The sequence below is a fragment of the Puntigrus tetrazona genome, chromosome 16 (assembly GCF_018831695.1).
Source record: "Puntigrus tetrazona isolate hp1 chromosome 16, ASM1883169v1, whole genome shotgun sequence".
In the NCBI taxonomy this organism is placed as follows: domain Eukaryota; kingdom Metazoa; phylum Chordata; class Actinopteri; order Cypriniformes; family Cyprinidae; genus Puntigrus; species Puntigrus tetrazona.
In genome coordinates, this window is record NC_056714.1 from 24,088,496 (window position 1) to 24,105,496 (window position 17,001).

Consider the following 17,001-nt stretch of genomic DNA (forward strand, 5'->3'; position numbering starts at 1 on the left):
GAACTTACAAAATTAAGCACTATGAAAGTTATGAAACTTTTTGTTTGTAATTTAGCTGAAGAAGGACAAACTCATATATTACATCATATTACATGTTTGTCCATTTTTTCCTGTTTAATGTTTGAAAAAAAAAAATCACAAAACAGTTCGCAAAACTGTAGACTCTACTGAGAAGGAAACCCTTTCGTGGGATCACTTTTTCCAAAAGATGTCATAGCCTTGACTGACCCAGGGTCTGTGGGCTTTCAACTTCTTTATGCTAGATATATAAAATCAAGCGACCCGGTGGACTTTTCCTAAAGAAAATAAACCACAGTAAAGCATGTAAAACAAAAACATGAGATTTAAAGCATTTCCCTGACTGAATTTTAATTGGATTATATATGTTTCTCAACAAAGAAAAATCTTTAGGGAACGACTAAATATCCAAACCTGTGTTTAAGAGAGGGCAGAATGTCAAATGGGCAAAACGAGAGGTTATAGGTTTATGATAGCTTGGAGTTTCTGGAATGCCCTTGCTTGACAGATATATTACTGTTTGGTTTTTAATATAGGCCTTTAAAAATCACACAAATGACATAATGTTACTGGCCAGTAGCTGAGCTCAAGACCTCGGAATGCCTTTTTTAACCAAACTAGGGTTTCTATACACAAAGAGTGAGATTAATCCAAATCGAGAGGAGCTCCCATATGAATTACACTGTATCGTAGTTAAATCGGGTTTCATCTCATTTTTGAGCGGTCATATTCAAGTAATAGACGCAGTTTGCTTGATTCCATTTGTAAACGGTGGATAGTCTAGATTGTGGGAAAACTTATTCACGTTTTATTCCTGTGTCAGCGGGTTTTTAAGGAGTTTTTTTTAAATCAGAGGAAACCATTTAATAGATTTAAAACTTATAATTTCAGGTTTTACCAAGGATGTTAACAACACTGTCTGAACCCTAGATCCTTCCAGGAAAAGGTCTCTCTTGAATGTTTGGTTCTCACTCTCAAAATTTGACCACAAATCCCTGTAAAGAGTGGATATGGGACAATTAACAGTCACCCCGCTATTTACATTACCCAGTTTGAGCTGGCAGTACAAAATGTCAATAAAAAAGGGTTTTAAAGACATAAGAAACCTCTAAAGATATGACAGACAAGGACACAGTTGTCTGCTTTTTCAGGGATAAGTGCAATGATTATCTTAAGCAGTAGAGGTATTTCACGCTTTACACTTGATTAAATTTGGTGAAATTTGATAAAAACGTTCTTTTAAACTGTTAAAGAGTGGCAATAAAAGCCCAATGGCATTACAGTCCTGACGCTGAGGATCAGACATCTGGTACTTCATAACATGTTAAAGAGAAAAACACGAGGTGTTGTTCCTGCTAGGGGTGTAATTTAATGAATTTAAATTATGTATGAACTCATTGGGAAGTTCATGCACGACCTGTTCTGAAGCAATCGTTGAATCCATTTATTGTAAGTAAATCATACAAGCAAGTCAACTCAAGACACAGTTACTAATTTAGTTTCAGTTATATAATATCTAATGATATGGCTGGACACAAATTGCATCATTTCATTTACAACAATTGCTCAGTGTTTTCTGTGGCTGCCTGAATTAGTACAAGGACGAAGTCACTCTCTTTTTATCTTGCAAGAGGCTCTTTATATTGTATCTTAAGCATTAAATTACAGACATAACCACACAGCGAAAACTAATATTAATGCGACACTTACCTTTTTGTTAAAGAGTAATACATGTAAGTGCCTGAAGTGTTTCCATAGCAAATATCATGTAGCAATGATTTGTTCATCCATTACTAAAGAGTGAAAAAAGCGGTTTTAAATCACAATCATTTCCATCACCACACTCTTTTCATTTCTATCCCATCTCTTTTACTTAATACACTTTTTAATATTAAACACATAAATATTTTGAAGCATGAAAGATAAAATCATATTTTAAACCTTTTTTAATATTCTCCTATATTTTTACTTTCACGCTCATCACATCACACCCTAGCAACTTATTAACATTTTTAAAAGGTTTGCATATTTTTAAAATCTATACATTAGCGTAATTTACAAATAGGTATATTTAACATGTAAAATCTTAACATTAATGAAAGTTTCCAAAACATTTTAAATTCGATCATACACTTAAACTAAACTAAAGCTACATGGCATGTTTTTCACTAAAGAAGACAATTAGAGAGAGAGAGAGAGAGAGAGAGAGAGAGAGAGAGAGAGAGAGAGAGAGAGAGAGAGAGGAAACACGTTTTCTTTATTTTAATGATTAAACTATATTAGACAAAAAAGTAAATTAAGCTCTGTTGATCTAACCTAGACTAAAATATGCTCCATCCCCCATAAGCAGTCGGTTACGGAATGAGAAAAAAAGTTGTTCACTGCCATAATTCTCCTCAAGTAACGGGTATTGTGTTACTTTCATTTAGCACCGCTAGACATCTCTTGCGCTCTGAGCTAACTGCAAACGGCAAGTCAGACTGCAAACTGTCTCAATTTAAAGATCATTCAATGAAACTTTCTTCGCAAAAAAAAAAGGAAGAGCGTTCGTCCATTGGGGCGGGAGCTTGTGACTCATTCAACTTCCTCTATAGTAGCGCATGGAAGAGTTAAGCGCGAGCGCTCTCTCATTCGGTGCTTTGAGAGAGCGCTGAACGCTTCTGCACACCCGTGAGCAGCAACAGGACTACAGAGCTATTCAAAAAGGCCAGCTAAACTGACCCTAGCACACTCGACACGGACAGAGACCGAGAGAGTTTTGAAAGGGTAAGCCCTCTTCTCAACTTAACTTTTCCACCTCGTCATTTAAATTGAGACTCACATGACAGAGAGCTAATGATTTTCAAACCGTTCTTCATTCATAACCGGAGAGGGAAAATCGATGACTTGTGCAGGTTTTCTTTCATCCAGGTTATGGCAGCATGTCTTGTAGAAGTAGCTATTAGTTTTACCTCAGAAGCCCAAAACATATTTTGACCAACAATTATATAGCTTCCATGGAAAAGTTGGAAAAAAAAAACAAACATGCTTTTTTTAACTACAGTATATGAAATTATCAAATGAATGTTAGGTGCGTGAAAGAAAATCCTATAGCATCCCGTGTTAAAAGTTTTCTCATATTGGACTTTGGTGTAAAATATAATACATTCTAGGCCATTCATTACTCATACTTGAATGAGAGAAAGACTATTATCTTACACTATTATCATCACTCTCCCTCAAGTCAAGTTTCTTGACATACATGTGGTGAACTTTTTGTACTTCACACACTTGTAATTCTCAGTGGAATCTGACACACGTGTCACGACATGACAGTTATTTGTGTGAGTTTTCTCACAGTCAGACCTTAAGTCTTCATTGGCATTAAATGCATGCATGCAGATAACCATTAGAAAAACTGAACAAAGGCGTACATGCTGTGGGGGTCTGACATATTCCTGAGTTTAGTCGAAGCTGATCCAGGTTGGAACTTGATTGCTCATCTTTGAACACACCTCATCCCAAGACATGTTGCATTCCAAGGCGTAGTGAATACTTTGAGTAACTCCTCGTAAGGTTCCCGCTGCAAATTACTTCTGACAGTGCATTTTTACAGCCCCCTTTTACTGAGGTAATAAAATAAAGCCCATTGAGAATTATAATACTTACCGTTTTAATTTCTTTACTGATTCATCTCATAATATGTAGTGTGTGTGTTTATAGAAAGTAAGCTTGAGTTAAACATAAAACAGGAAATGGGTTACGCATATCAGCGAGTGATGTGATTCATAAAGGCACACCTTGAGTGATTGGAAACAGGTGAGTGGAAATAGTTTATCTCTTAATGGGTGGGTCCTCTTGATAAATAAGATCCGCTGAATGATGACTAAACTCCTTTGGCAGAGATTTGTCATTTAAGCAATTCTTTCTGTCTTAGGAAAGTCTTGACAACTGGGCAAAAACTGCAGCGAGTAGATCATAAAAGTTGACAGGAAGAACAGAACTGCGTCCTCTACTCATTTCCTCTTTCCTTTCTATTTTCAAACCCAGCTGCTGTGACTGGCCTCTGTTTTCTGGCGTCCTGTAGACATCGCATATAGGCAGCCAGTCAGTTGTCTCATATTCAGTGACTCATTGAGTTTTTAACCCTTAAAGTGTTTTTAATGGGTTGTGCTCAGCGATTTAAGTGTAGTATGACATGTGCTGGCATGCTTATTTGTGTGTGCGTGAGAAAAAAGCAGGGAGATCTTTTGAGGTGCATCACTTTGTCTTTTGGTGCATTAAGAAGCCTTTGAAAGTGCTTACCTCAGAGCCAGATTCCCATGCTGTCTGCCGCCAGCCCTCTGCCATTCCACTCTCATTCATTATTTTAAGAGGGGGGAGTTCAGAGGTGCTTGTGTAGAAACAAAATCATATATATGCCACAAACTTTATGAAGCCTTAGTGTGTCTCGCAGTACCACTGATTTAACTGCCTGTTTCATAGCAACTGATTGGCACATATGAAGCTCAATACTCTGTCTAAGTACTTTCTTATATACCAAACTTTTATACGTATTTATTTGTATTTGTATTACACTGTGATTCGTTATATATTATTTTTATTAAAATATACTAGCTTCTAAGCCAGCTTTAAATTTGTTCAGTGCTTTATCTTCCACGGTGTTTTATTTGAGGGCTTATCTAAGCGAATATTGATAAATAATGCAATAAATTCAGTTGTTATAATAATTCTATTAATATTTTTCAAAGAAATTATTACTTTATTCACCAAAGAATGCATAAACTGATCAGCACAAAATTCCAGCTGGAAAAAAATACATTTTAAAATAATTGATATTCAAAACGGTTCAAAAAAATTGAGGCTTGTGAGAATAAAAAAAAGAAATGTAAATTACCTTTCATACAATTGAGAAATATACCAGGTTTTTTTTTTACTTTCCTGTTTTCAGTATATACTATACATAAAAAGTGCTTCATCAAAAGTGGCTTGTGAATAACTCTTCATATTATCCATCAAAGAAATCCAAGTTCATAAATTGGGCCGTATTCCTTTTTTACTAACCACAACAGGGTTTTCTCTTAAGGGCCATGGTTTCTCAATTGTCCTGCTGTGACAACCAAATTTGGTTTGTTGTTTTTGTGGTTAAAAATCCGTGCACTCTTTGGTAGTCTGTAAGGTCTATAAAGTTCAAAAAAGTCCATAAAGTGTGATATTGACATCTTTGGGGGTTTTTTTTTTTTTTTTTTTTTTTGGTGTCTATAATATTCAGACCCATCAGAAACTGAAGGTGCATTTGTTTTTTCCCTGTTGGGTCAGGGCGATGTGACTGCAGTGTGATCATGGCCACATTCTTTGGAAGCACTGTGTGTTTTGTTTTCGGGCAGGCTTTATCTTATGCATAGACTGTTGTTCATCAGTGATTGGACAGAGTGCAATGCATTTTATGACAAGTTTCCCATAAAGTGAGCTCTGTTGAAAACTGCTTACTGCTTGCTTTTTTATGCAAAAAAGCATATTGTTCTAACTATACATGCTATATACAGCAGCACATAAAGAGTAGTGTGATATTCTATTCAAAAACTGCCACTTGTTTGGGCACAACATACACTGGACGTAGTTGTCCATTCACAAGTCGCAGGAAGACACACAAAAAGAACATACATGTGTGCCCAAGCCATAAACATTTATCACACTGCCCATATGCAAATCAATTTGACTGAACATCTGTCCATCAATAAAGCAGCTCTGTAGTCAAATGTGTAAGATAATAGACAATAAACCCTTTAATTCATCTCTAAAAAGAGTCCCAGATGAAGCAATGTGAATTCAGATGTCTCGAATTGAATAACACATACCAGTACACTGTGTTTACTGTCTTCTTTACATCATCATAAATTATTGCGTCAACTCTGGGACTGTCCCATACACAAGCTCGCTGTGCGAAAATCTCAAGATTCAGACTTTTTGTGTTCTACTGCCACATTTGTTTTAAAATGGCTCATGTGGGACATATAACTGGTTGTTTGGAGCGTTAACTTTGAATAAAGGGAAGTTACTGGGAGTTTCCTGCGGGGGACTCCAGGTGCATCTGTGATTCAGTGAGATGGTGGCTTCCTCCCAGACCAAGGAGAAAGAATGGATGAAATTAGATCCTCACAGCCTGGGCCCCAAGAGACTTGACCCTCTGCTCGGCGTGCTATCTGCTCGCTTGTACTGTTTGTTTACCTTTCCCCGCTCTTCCTCTCAGGCCTTATTGTCTTTCATAGACGGTTAGTGCCTTGCTCTGAGCCACTTGTTATTAAACTCCTTTGTCTGTCTTTCTTCCGGTCTTCACTCCAACACTTACTGTTTGCTCCGATATGCTGCTCTGTGTCACTGTAACCAGTGTGCCAAGATTTAGCTGGTTAAACCCCTTCTGGTAGACTATACTATCTGGCTTTACAAAAGTGTCTTTTTCCATTTTGTAAAAATGATTCTGTCAAAACCAAAGATAGTACAACTAATGTTGTCTGATCTTTGAAAAAATTACTCTTACGAGTGAATTAGATTGCAACTAATAATTGTAATCACACAAAATTGATCAATCAAATCAATTGCGAAGCTAGTGTAGTTCAGTTCTTGAATAAATCATTCTTATAAGCTCATACGTGCAAATACATTTTACTTACTGCATTTTGATGGCTTGGAAAACTTAAATCATTCCAGTGTAGTTTTGTCAGTAGTATTTTATAAAAACGAATGAATGATGACATGTTGCCATATTTTTATTTAAGGATATAAAATGTAATATATTTATGTACAGTTGTTGTCTATGTTGTCTTTTAAAAGACTGCAAAAAGGTCAATTAAAAAGTCAACATTGGTTATGAACAATATCTCATTGTTTGAAAACTTCACATATCACTAACCTAAATTTACCAAGTGCGACATATTGCTGGGCCAGCATCTTTGTTGACCCTGGAACAAAATTGTGATTAGCCAATCAGATTTGAAGAACCAGTTTATAATTTTTTGTAAAGATTAGGCTTAAAGTTTGGTGCTTTTCATTTATCTATCATTAAATCGGATTACTCATGGGTAAGATTAGGTTTAGGTGTAGAGATATGGTCAAGAAAAAATATGTTGACCTATGGACACACCTATGGACAACTTGGCAAAATCCGGCCGAGTGTCAAATATACGAAATAAATCACTAATAGAATCAAAATGGGACTCTTGCAGTTCCCATCATAAGCAGGCATTCAAAACTTGCTGAATCAGACCTTACAAGTATGATTAGCAATGCCAGATGGCATGTGTCTGTATGCATGAGTTGCATCAGGAAACATCTGTGGGTTACACGGATTAAGCAATCGCCATTTTTCTAATGGTCATCGCTTATTATGTCTATCATACCAGCTGTATCACAAACAACAGATGTTACTGTGCAATCTATCTATCCACACTCTTTTGTCACCCAGCCATAGTCCCTGATTCACCTTTGAACACCTCATCTCTGTACAGATCCAGGAATCCGGTCACAGAGGTGCGGGCTGTAATAGACACTGTAAGCGCTACGGTAACAGGGTTGGGTTCATTCACTCCTCGTCTCACACACATATCACCAACTCCCAAGAGGAAAATTTCCCAAATCTGTCAGACAGATGCATTCAACCTGACAATGAATACCCACATTGGAACGTAAACACTGGTCCGTACTTGTAAGAGTCACATAAAACGTGTCTGGTTGGCATTCTCAAAGCTGTGATTGTCAAACTTACTGTAACATGCTATCAGAATCGGAGTGAAATATGTGTATAGCAGCAGGGAGTTTCCTGCGAAATCTGGATCCAGTGCAAATAAAATCTGTAGTTTAAGGATGTTGGAAAACCAAAATCGCTACAAATACTATGATTTCATCAAATGCATCAAAAAGAGAAAAATAAATAAACATGGGGTATCTTTAAAAACAATTCTAGATGTCAATATATTGCTAATGCAACCTAATGAAAGAGCATATCTTACCTGAGTGTTAACAGCCCATTATAAATAGTGAATAGAGATGTGGGTTGATACAAGCTGCTCTGTTCATCTTCATGACTGGGAGTTTTTCTCCATCTGCCGGTGACTCACCACATGCTGGAAACTTATGGTTCAAACATCTGTCCTGCAGACTGATTAATTTGACTTGATTTATTTTTTCTGATAAATCAAACTGTTTTTAATGTTCTGTCTTGTGCCACCCTGTCCGTCTTGCTGGAATTAATCAGTTCTTTGCACTCAAACACAGAGAACTTTTATCAGTGACATCAGATTTAAATATTTAACCACACATTTCTAAGAAACATTCCAAGAAACAAAAAAAAAACATTCAGTGGTCACAAAGTGTACTGGAAAAAAGCAATGGGATTTACATTTTTTACTCAAAAGAGTATTTTTCCCAAATGATTATGAAGAAACATTGAAGTGAAAATTACATTTTATAGACAAGACTAAAATATACACCATAACAAGCACTTTATATTAAACAGATGGAGCATAATTTTACTGTTTAAGTCGTAAAATGCAAAATGCAACATCCACTTGAATGCAAGTAAATTATTTAATGCTGCTGTTGCCATTAAATTAAGTAGTGATTTAATATTTGTTGGACATCAAATATAGGGTTTACATAAATATTAATTGCCTTTTAATATTAACATCTTGCAATCTTGCATTATAAATCTCAAATTTTCTTTTAAACCATACAGTATTTACAATTGCTAAAAAATATTTTTCACAGTGTATGTTCCATTAAGCAAAGGAAATAACTGACCAAATAATCATTCATCTCTACATGACAATTTAAAATACTTTTACTGTCACCATGTCTTTAACACATGCTCACTTACAAACAGAAAAATGTGACTGTAATTTGTCAGATATGGTCAATTTGATCCAGTAAAAGCTCTGCTGGCTCTTCAGTGGTAAAAGCGTAGAAGCATTTAGAGAATAGTAAACTAGATGTAAAGCGTTGGAAAAATTAAAACTAATATTTAGACTTGAAACTACTGGTTGTAAAGCTGAGACAGCGGCCCAGCTGCTTAGCTTTTTACTAGGCCTGGAATCATCAAGAGGAGCCATTAATTTTCCGACAAGCTATGTAGGATTAATCACAATTGTTACAACTTGCACATGCAATTCACCACCACACAGTTCCTGTTTTTGCACAGGACTTATCTTAACCTATGCACACACATGCACAGATCCACATGTGTAGGCAGACACTTTTAAGCCCGATATAGGGTGCCAAGTCTGGATTGCAAGTGCTGATCACTTCCCAATGTTTAATTAGCCTCCACATCTGTAAGAGATGAGAGCAAATGGCTGTGACATCATTTCAGATGAGAGGAAATCTGACTCGAGTGTTTCCATTCCGTGTTTGTGCATCTGTTTTGTGTTTGTATGCAGTGATGAACGACTCATTTCGGTTGCTTTTGGACTTCTAAACAGACCTTGACTTCGACGGCATATGAGCTGTCATAATCTTTTATGGAGCACGATGAACCGGCTCGCCCGTTGCTGACCTACGGAGCACACTGCAATGGAATGCTTTAAAAAACCAGCGCTCGCTAGGATTGCTTCTGAAATTTTTTTGTCTCCTTCCCCTCCGATTTATGCTGATGTTTATGTGATGCACAGCTGTGCGAGAGTGTTCCACTCTTAAGTAAACAGCTGCAAAATACTTGCATCATGGAGAAATCTGGTAGTGCAATGCAGATGCGTGAACGGTCAAATGCACTTCTTAGTATGAGTGTAAACATATTCGGTTTGTCATAAGAAAATGTAGACAGGCACATCAATCTGAAATTATTATTAATTTTATTAATACTTAAACCGTGATGCATTTATTTTTAAATAAAAAATATTTTGTAACATTATAAAACTATATTTAATACACCCGTGTTGTATAAATGTATACTATTCTTTTTATTAATTTATTTATTTTAAAGTTTGGAATAGGAGTGTTACCACCAAAATATTAAGCATTTGCTATTTTCATCATTGACTATAATACGACTTTTTCCTTGTGTAGTAACATTAACCACAAGGCTATTGGCATCGACAAGTCATTTTAAAATCTAAAAATATCTTACAATATTAAAATATCAAAAAAGAAAAATGATTTGAAACCAGTTTGAGTCATAATGTGTAAATATGTATAGCTGCCAAAGAAAATCATGGCATTTCCCTTGTATTCATAGCCACTCATTTTTGGTAGAGTGAGAATCCTACCTGACGCAGAGGTTTTAAAGAGATTTATTCGTTTGCAATGTTCCACAGAACAGGGAAAGCGGAGGTAGCTGTCACCTTCTGTGAGTGAACACCTTCACAGGACTTTCACTGACCACGGCCCGGCACTTCACAGAAGCCCATAAATGGGAGAAAGTGTCCTTGTTGTGTCTATAAAAGGATGGCGGCTATAGTGGATAGAAAGATGAAGATGATTTAGTGCAGAGGGCCTGGATAAGAGCAGAGGGATGAGAAAGCAAAGACACTTGTTGTCTGACACTTGTTGACAAGGCTGCCTTGAGCAAAACCTTGAGAATACAAAGACAGAGCCCCTTTGAATGTTTCAGTGATTTGCAGTCGCACGTGAAGTCTAACCATGAATTACTTTTTAAACACACTTCTCAACCGTTTGGATGCAGCATATGTCCACATGCGAATAGTGTCAAAGCTCAATCGCTTCCATTATAATCAACAGTGCTGTCTACACTTCATGCATGCTATGTTTTGATTTTTGCGGTGTTGACAGCTGAGCTGATTATAATGGGGACCATCTAGTTTTGTTGCATTACGTCGCATCCTGTCATGCTGTTTGCATTACAGATTTTCCTCTTTCAGTGAAATTCATGCATCTCTTGTCTAAAGAGACAATTAGCATTTTGCCAGAACACAAGTTACAATGTAAACCATATAAAAGATATTATATGGAGAGACCTTATTTTCTATCTCTTTAGAAAATAAGCCAAAACAGTCCTTTATTACAATTTTCCCCATTGTTTTTTTTCTCCATGGCATAAAATTGCCATTCTTTTATATACAAGAGACATAGGGATACTGAACCAGTGCCAGAAAATGGATGAAATGCGTAATTACACAAAACAAGAGCCAGATTGCCTACACTCAAATACAGGAGTGCTGACACTAAAAGGCATTGCCTCACTCTGAAAATGTCTAACTGTTAAATGTTAAGCTTAAAAGCCTTTTTTTGTAATCACAAACTGTTTATGATTATGAAAACAGAACAAAATACTTAGCCATAAGAATAGGAATGCAGATATTTAATAATGTGCATTATGCTTCACATACAGGAATATTACATAGAGCAAAATGCCTTGACGCTGAATAGGCTGCAAGCTCAGCCCAAAAACTGCAGTCTTTCCTATTAATATGCAGCTGTCTTGACAAAATCTATATTTTTGGATGATCTATGATGAGATTTTCAGAAAGCCATGTGCAGAACCTGGCGCCACTCGCCACCTAAGACCGATGTCTTTACGTCTGGCTTTGGGTCTGTTTGGCTGTCTGCGTATTCATTTATCTGTGGTGAGCTGCTCCACTTGGCCTAAAAAAATGCACAACTGCACCGTGGAACTCAGTTTGTCAAGTAAATCAACCAGGTTTGTTTTAGTAAGTGGAACAGATGGAGGTTATAAAGGGTTGTGGGGTTTAATGAGGTTGGAAACATCATGGCAGAAAGCTGTGGATAGAGGAAGGTACCTGAGTTTGATAGACACTTAGATGAGGCCTTCTGATTTGATATCTGCATAATTATACAGTCTTATCTGCATTCGCCAAACTACCTATGCTAACGTTTTTTTGTTTCCACTCAAGAACGTACATTTTATCACTTGCAATGAACAAGGCACTGAAGACAAATGGTGTTTTTGCATGGCTGCATGATAAAGAGAGTCCCACGTGATGCAGCGAGATAAGACCATGATGAATTGCCCTTCTTATCCTCTGCAAAGTCAAAGACATTTATTTTTTCCAACTTGTCCCATCAGACTTAAAAATCACATAAGCAATCAATGTAAGTACTACAGTACTTAGTGAGTGCCTTGAAACATACTTACTAATACCTATGAGATGACAATTCCTACACTACACTGTAAACGAATCGGTAAAATTTATAGTAAAAAACTGGCAGCTGTGGTTGCCGGAATTCAACCTTAAAAAAATTGTTAACAACATTTTAGGTTTTACTGTTTTGCGTTAAATTTACAGTTAAATACTGTAATTTCATTACTGATATAATGTTAATATACAACCTATTAAAGTACTAAAAGCTGTATCTTTTGAAATACATTGTTTTTCACAGTTTTTTACCATTAGAATCATTGTAATTCTTTACAGTCATTGTTCCAGCTAGGTGAATGTATGCTATGCTAATATGCATGCTAATTATAGCCTTTTAGGTGCATTTTGTTATGCAGCAACAGTATACGTATTGCATTGTATCGGTGTATGTATTGACAGTAGAGAGCAGGGTGCCAAAACTGGGGGGAAGGTTAGGACATTTCTAAGGGCCCAACTAGGGAAAGGGGACAGATTCAATACAATACTAAAATCTTCATAGAGTTAGCAAGCAAGGAATAAAATAGTTTTTTTAATGTAGAGGTGCACAATCCTGTTCCTGCAGATCTACCTACCTGCAGAGTTCACTTCCAACTTGTCTCTAACACACCGGTCTGTAATTATCAGGTACTCCAGAAGACCTTAGTTAGCTGGTTCAACTTTATTCAATGAGTACTGGAGATGAACTTTGCAGAAAGGTAGAAGAACCAGGAACAGGATTGGGAACTTATGTTTTAACGTCCGCCAATTTAACCTACCATTGATCCGGCAACCAACCACAGGCGCCATGGGAACTGCAGAAGAGATCGACAGGAGGTTACCCACAATTACCTCACCCACCTCAGAACTCTGTGACTTGGGTTTCTGCTGTCACTTGACCTCATTTTGGTACCTCTGAGATTCAAACTTAGGAGCCACAGATATAGCATTTTAGCATTAGTTTTTGGTGAAGTTGGATTGAGAAGTTTTACAATCAAGGAATTGGCGAATGAAACAACGACCCGTACAGGCACAGTGCAGAAATCCTGTGCTCAGAGTCTATGAGGTAATGCTTCTCCACTAGCCCCACCATCTTGAGAATGACAGAAGGGATTTTGGGGGATGGTGAAGCGGATGGCGGGGGCACAACTGTTTGATTTATGGTCACCTTTGAAGTGAGCTCATTCCAGCAGCGTGGCCAGTGCTCTGCTTTCTGGTGCCTGGAGCTCAATCTCCTGTGAATGGAAACAAGAAAAAAAAAGACCCCTGGAGGTCGCCAACACCCACAGCCGTTTGCATGCAAAGTATACGCTTCCTCATTTTATGGCAATTTATAGGCATGCGTCTAGCCATGTGCTAACGTTTTTTTTTTTTTTTTTTCCTTGGTTTGCTTTTCTGCATGTGACATTTATCTCAAAGGTTACAGAGAAACGTGGCAGGAAAAAAGAGGGAGATGACGAGGAAAAGAAGGGAGGTGGTCTAGATGAGTCCTTGGAGAGTCATAAAAGAGGACCAAGGGAGACATGTTTAAGCCCAATCCAGCTGCCAATGGCGGTTGTGTTTTTCTTAGATCCTTCCACTGGAAAAAAAAGTGTTTGCACATGTGCGCACATGTACATGCAAGTCTATATTTAGGTGCATTTTTTTTGTCTTCTTCATTGAGTTGAAACGGTGTGGTTAATTCAGATTCTTTTCATATAGTTTAGCAAAGTAAATAACGTAGTAATAGTCTTTTTTTATTTTATTAGGATTGTAATATTTTGCAGTTTTGAATAGCTACATATTACTACTACCTACTCATATGGTAGGGATGCACCGATATTAAGGGGTTTTTTTGTATAAAAAAATGTAAATCTAAATAATTTAAAAGAAAAATTAATAAATTTAGGCATCACAAAAGGTTGTGTAGTAATATAAAAAAGAATATTTTTTCAGATTTGCTGAATATTAAACAGTGTTCAGGTATTTTTAAAGATTGTGCATCACCAACGTAAATACTGTAATAATGACGAGACCAAATAGTAATATAGTTGCCAGAGACATTAGTCAGTTTTCAAATATATTTAACTGCAGAATCAAGTATTCCAGAGTGCTATAAAATAGTTTTTTTTCATCCACTATTGGGAATTAGACCTGACAGTCTGGTGCAACTCATTTCCAAACTTTATCGCATTATATAATCTTATCTAGTCTGTTGGATTAGAAACGGGCCAATGTGGGGTTGTGGTTACGCTGTGGAAAGCAACCACCAACTGAGTTAGAGAAGAGATGTGTGTATGCAGCTGCTCCGAGTGTCAGCCCCTCCTGAACAACTCCCCCATTGTCTCTAGATCTTCCGCTGCGTTTATTTTCATTTTTGTGCATGTGTGCATCACGATTATCATCCTCCTTGTCTGTCTTGCTTTTTTTGTTACTGACAAAATTGTAATTGTTTGTCTAGCTGTCAGATGCTGTGTGCAGATCTCTTAGTAAAGGAAATTGGAAGATACTCCTGAGAAAACTGAGACTTTCAGTTAATATCCAATGAAAGGGTCCCAATATAATGATATGAGCGGTTTTACTTGCACTTACAGAAGTTCAGATGTTTTATAGATTAGGTCCGAGATCATCTGACAAAGGAAGACCCTCACTATGCAGCTGAGCTATAGGTCACTTTACAGCAGGAAGTCAGTTTATGTTGTATTACCAGCAGCTGAACAAAAGACAAAATACCAGACCTTCATGGCTGAAAAACAGCAGAAAAACACTTTTTGATATTTGCACTTGTTTTTTTTTTTCTATTTTTTTTCTGTCCATTTTTCCCTGGTGATTTTTACAAATGTAGGAATAAATTATATTTTAGGATGCATTAAAATATAATAATTGTTAAAATATTTACAGTTTTTACTGTAATTTTTATTAAATACATGCAGCCTTGGTGAGCATTAGAGACTTCACACAAATATTTTCAAAAATCTTACAGACCCCAAAAGTTTAAAAGGTAGTGTATACAACAGTTAAATCAGGATTGCAACATTCAATTACATTATAAATATTAACGTAGTGAATTGACTAATCTGGTTTGCTCTAGTCTATTTTTAAGTTTTTTAAGTTGAAAATCAGTTTCCCTATGAAGACAATGAATATGACTTTAAATTCTGGAACCCAGCTGTTGCAATCCATCCCACCAAACTTCCTGATTCAATATGAAAAACATCAACACAAGACTAAAAACTTGTGCTGTTCATTTAGATATTGGACTGGAACATTTCATAAGCCGTTGGAACCTGTGACACTTCATTTGGTTATGCTCTGTGAGGATAAGCTATCACGTGGGTGTGAGATGCCCATACAACTTACATGATGAAGGCTGGGTATTTTATTGCTCTGTTTAGCTAGGACACTGTTTACATGTTGCCAAGGAGAAGAACCATAAACGGGATGGTAGAAAAATAAAAGGATAATATCCTGGAATGACTTCCGATGGTAAATCATACTGAATGCTTCCCATTTAGCAGGATCCCTTTACATGTTGTAGCATAAAATTTTTATTTCCCCTTTTTTGCCAGCTTGCCTTTTCCAGGGACAGAATGAGCAAATGTGTCTGTTTCCTGACGCACTGCTAAATTTGAGATAAAATGTGATAACACATAAGACAAATATTTAGTATTAGCTCATAAGGCTCTTTTTTACTATTATTATTGTTATTATTATTATTTTTAGTCATGTTGTTTCAATTCCTTACTTTGTCTGTGGAACAAAACATTTAAAAAAATGTAGTTTATTAAGAAGTTTATTTACATAACAAGCAGTTTATTTAACGATTAATTCATCTGATTCATTTAATCCAGTTCAAAAATCACGACAAATTGAAATGAGACGAATTATCTTATGATTATGTTAAAATTAAAGTTACTGCTTAAAATTCATTCTGTTTCTCACACAAAGCTGTCATATGGCTTCAGAATTGTTGGAATGTAGCACACAAGTGTACTGTGTACTACTAATATAATTTATGTAGTTGTGGGGTTTTTTTTCTTTACAGCCATCATGAATTGGATAAATAGAAGTCTAAATAAAGATTCTTAAAGGGGTCATGATATTGCTAAAAAAAACATTATTTTGTGTATTTGGTCTAATGCAATGTGTTTATGAGATTTAAGTTTCAACAAACACGATTTTCCACAAACTCTACATTATTATTTTTCCTCTAAACCATGCCTTCAGAAAAAGGTCAATTTGATCATTCTAAAAAAGTGAGATGTGTTTTGATTGGTCAGTGCATTATGTTCGGCTGAATAAGTGTGTGACGGAAATGTTATGCCTCTATCGCCTTTTAGCGCTATGACAATAACTATAAAAGCCATTACAAATGATGCATTTGTTGCATCTAGTGGGGACATATTTACAGATTATAATGACTTAGCACTGTCTTTTTATGCGTTGCGTTGCATGGCACCTTGCTACACTGCTCAAAAATCGCATTTCAATAGAAGTAGCTGATTCTTTTAATAAGCAAATGTAACTTAATTAAAGGTTGTGAGTCAGAAGCACCAAACTGTCCATGCACAGTTGGAATGGCCTCACTTTATAGCCTGCAGGTTTTAGGAATTAGTTAATCAGTCTGTAAATGCTCTGAACACACTCTAATGCTTGGGTTGAACTGTTCTGCAACAGTATTGTAAATACAATTTAACCACTGATTTCTAGTTGCCTCCCCCTAAAGTATTTTCACTTTCAAAATGAAACACAGTGTCTCAGAACATGGTGCCGGCAGCAACACTACAGTGAGAATAATAGTTCTTTCTTTGTGTAAAAATTTGTCCGGTTTTATGAAAATAAACCCACTATGTGATTTAGAAAAGCGGGGGCGTGTTTAAACGAGCCATTTTAGGGGGTGTGGACAAGTCATAACTTTTATAAAGAATATCTCTTTGCTTTT

The 17,001-nt window shown here is 36.4% G+C and overlaps 1 protein-coding gene across 1 annotated transcript in view; it reads left to right on the top strand.

Annotated features, from left to right (window-relative positions):
* Positions 1-2,612: 2,612 nt before the first annotated feature.
* fhl3a (four and a half LIM domains 3a) overlaps positions 2,613-17,001 on the top strand; it is a 33,360-nt gene continuing 18,971 nt past the window's right edge. The window contains exon 1 of the mRNA XM_043261907.1: positions 2,613-2,784. The gene's annotated coding sequence lies outside the window, so the exon portion shown is untranslated. The remainder of the gene's footprint in view (positions 2,785-17,001) is intronic.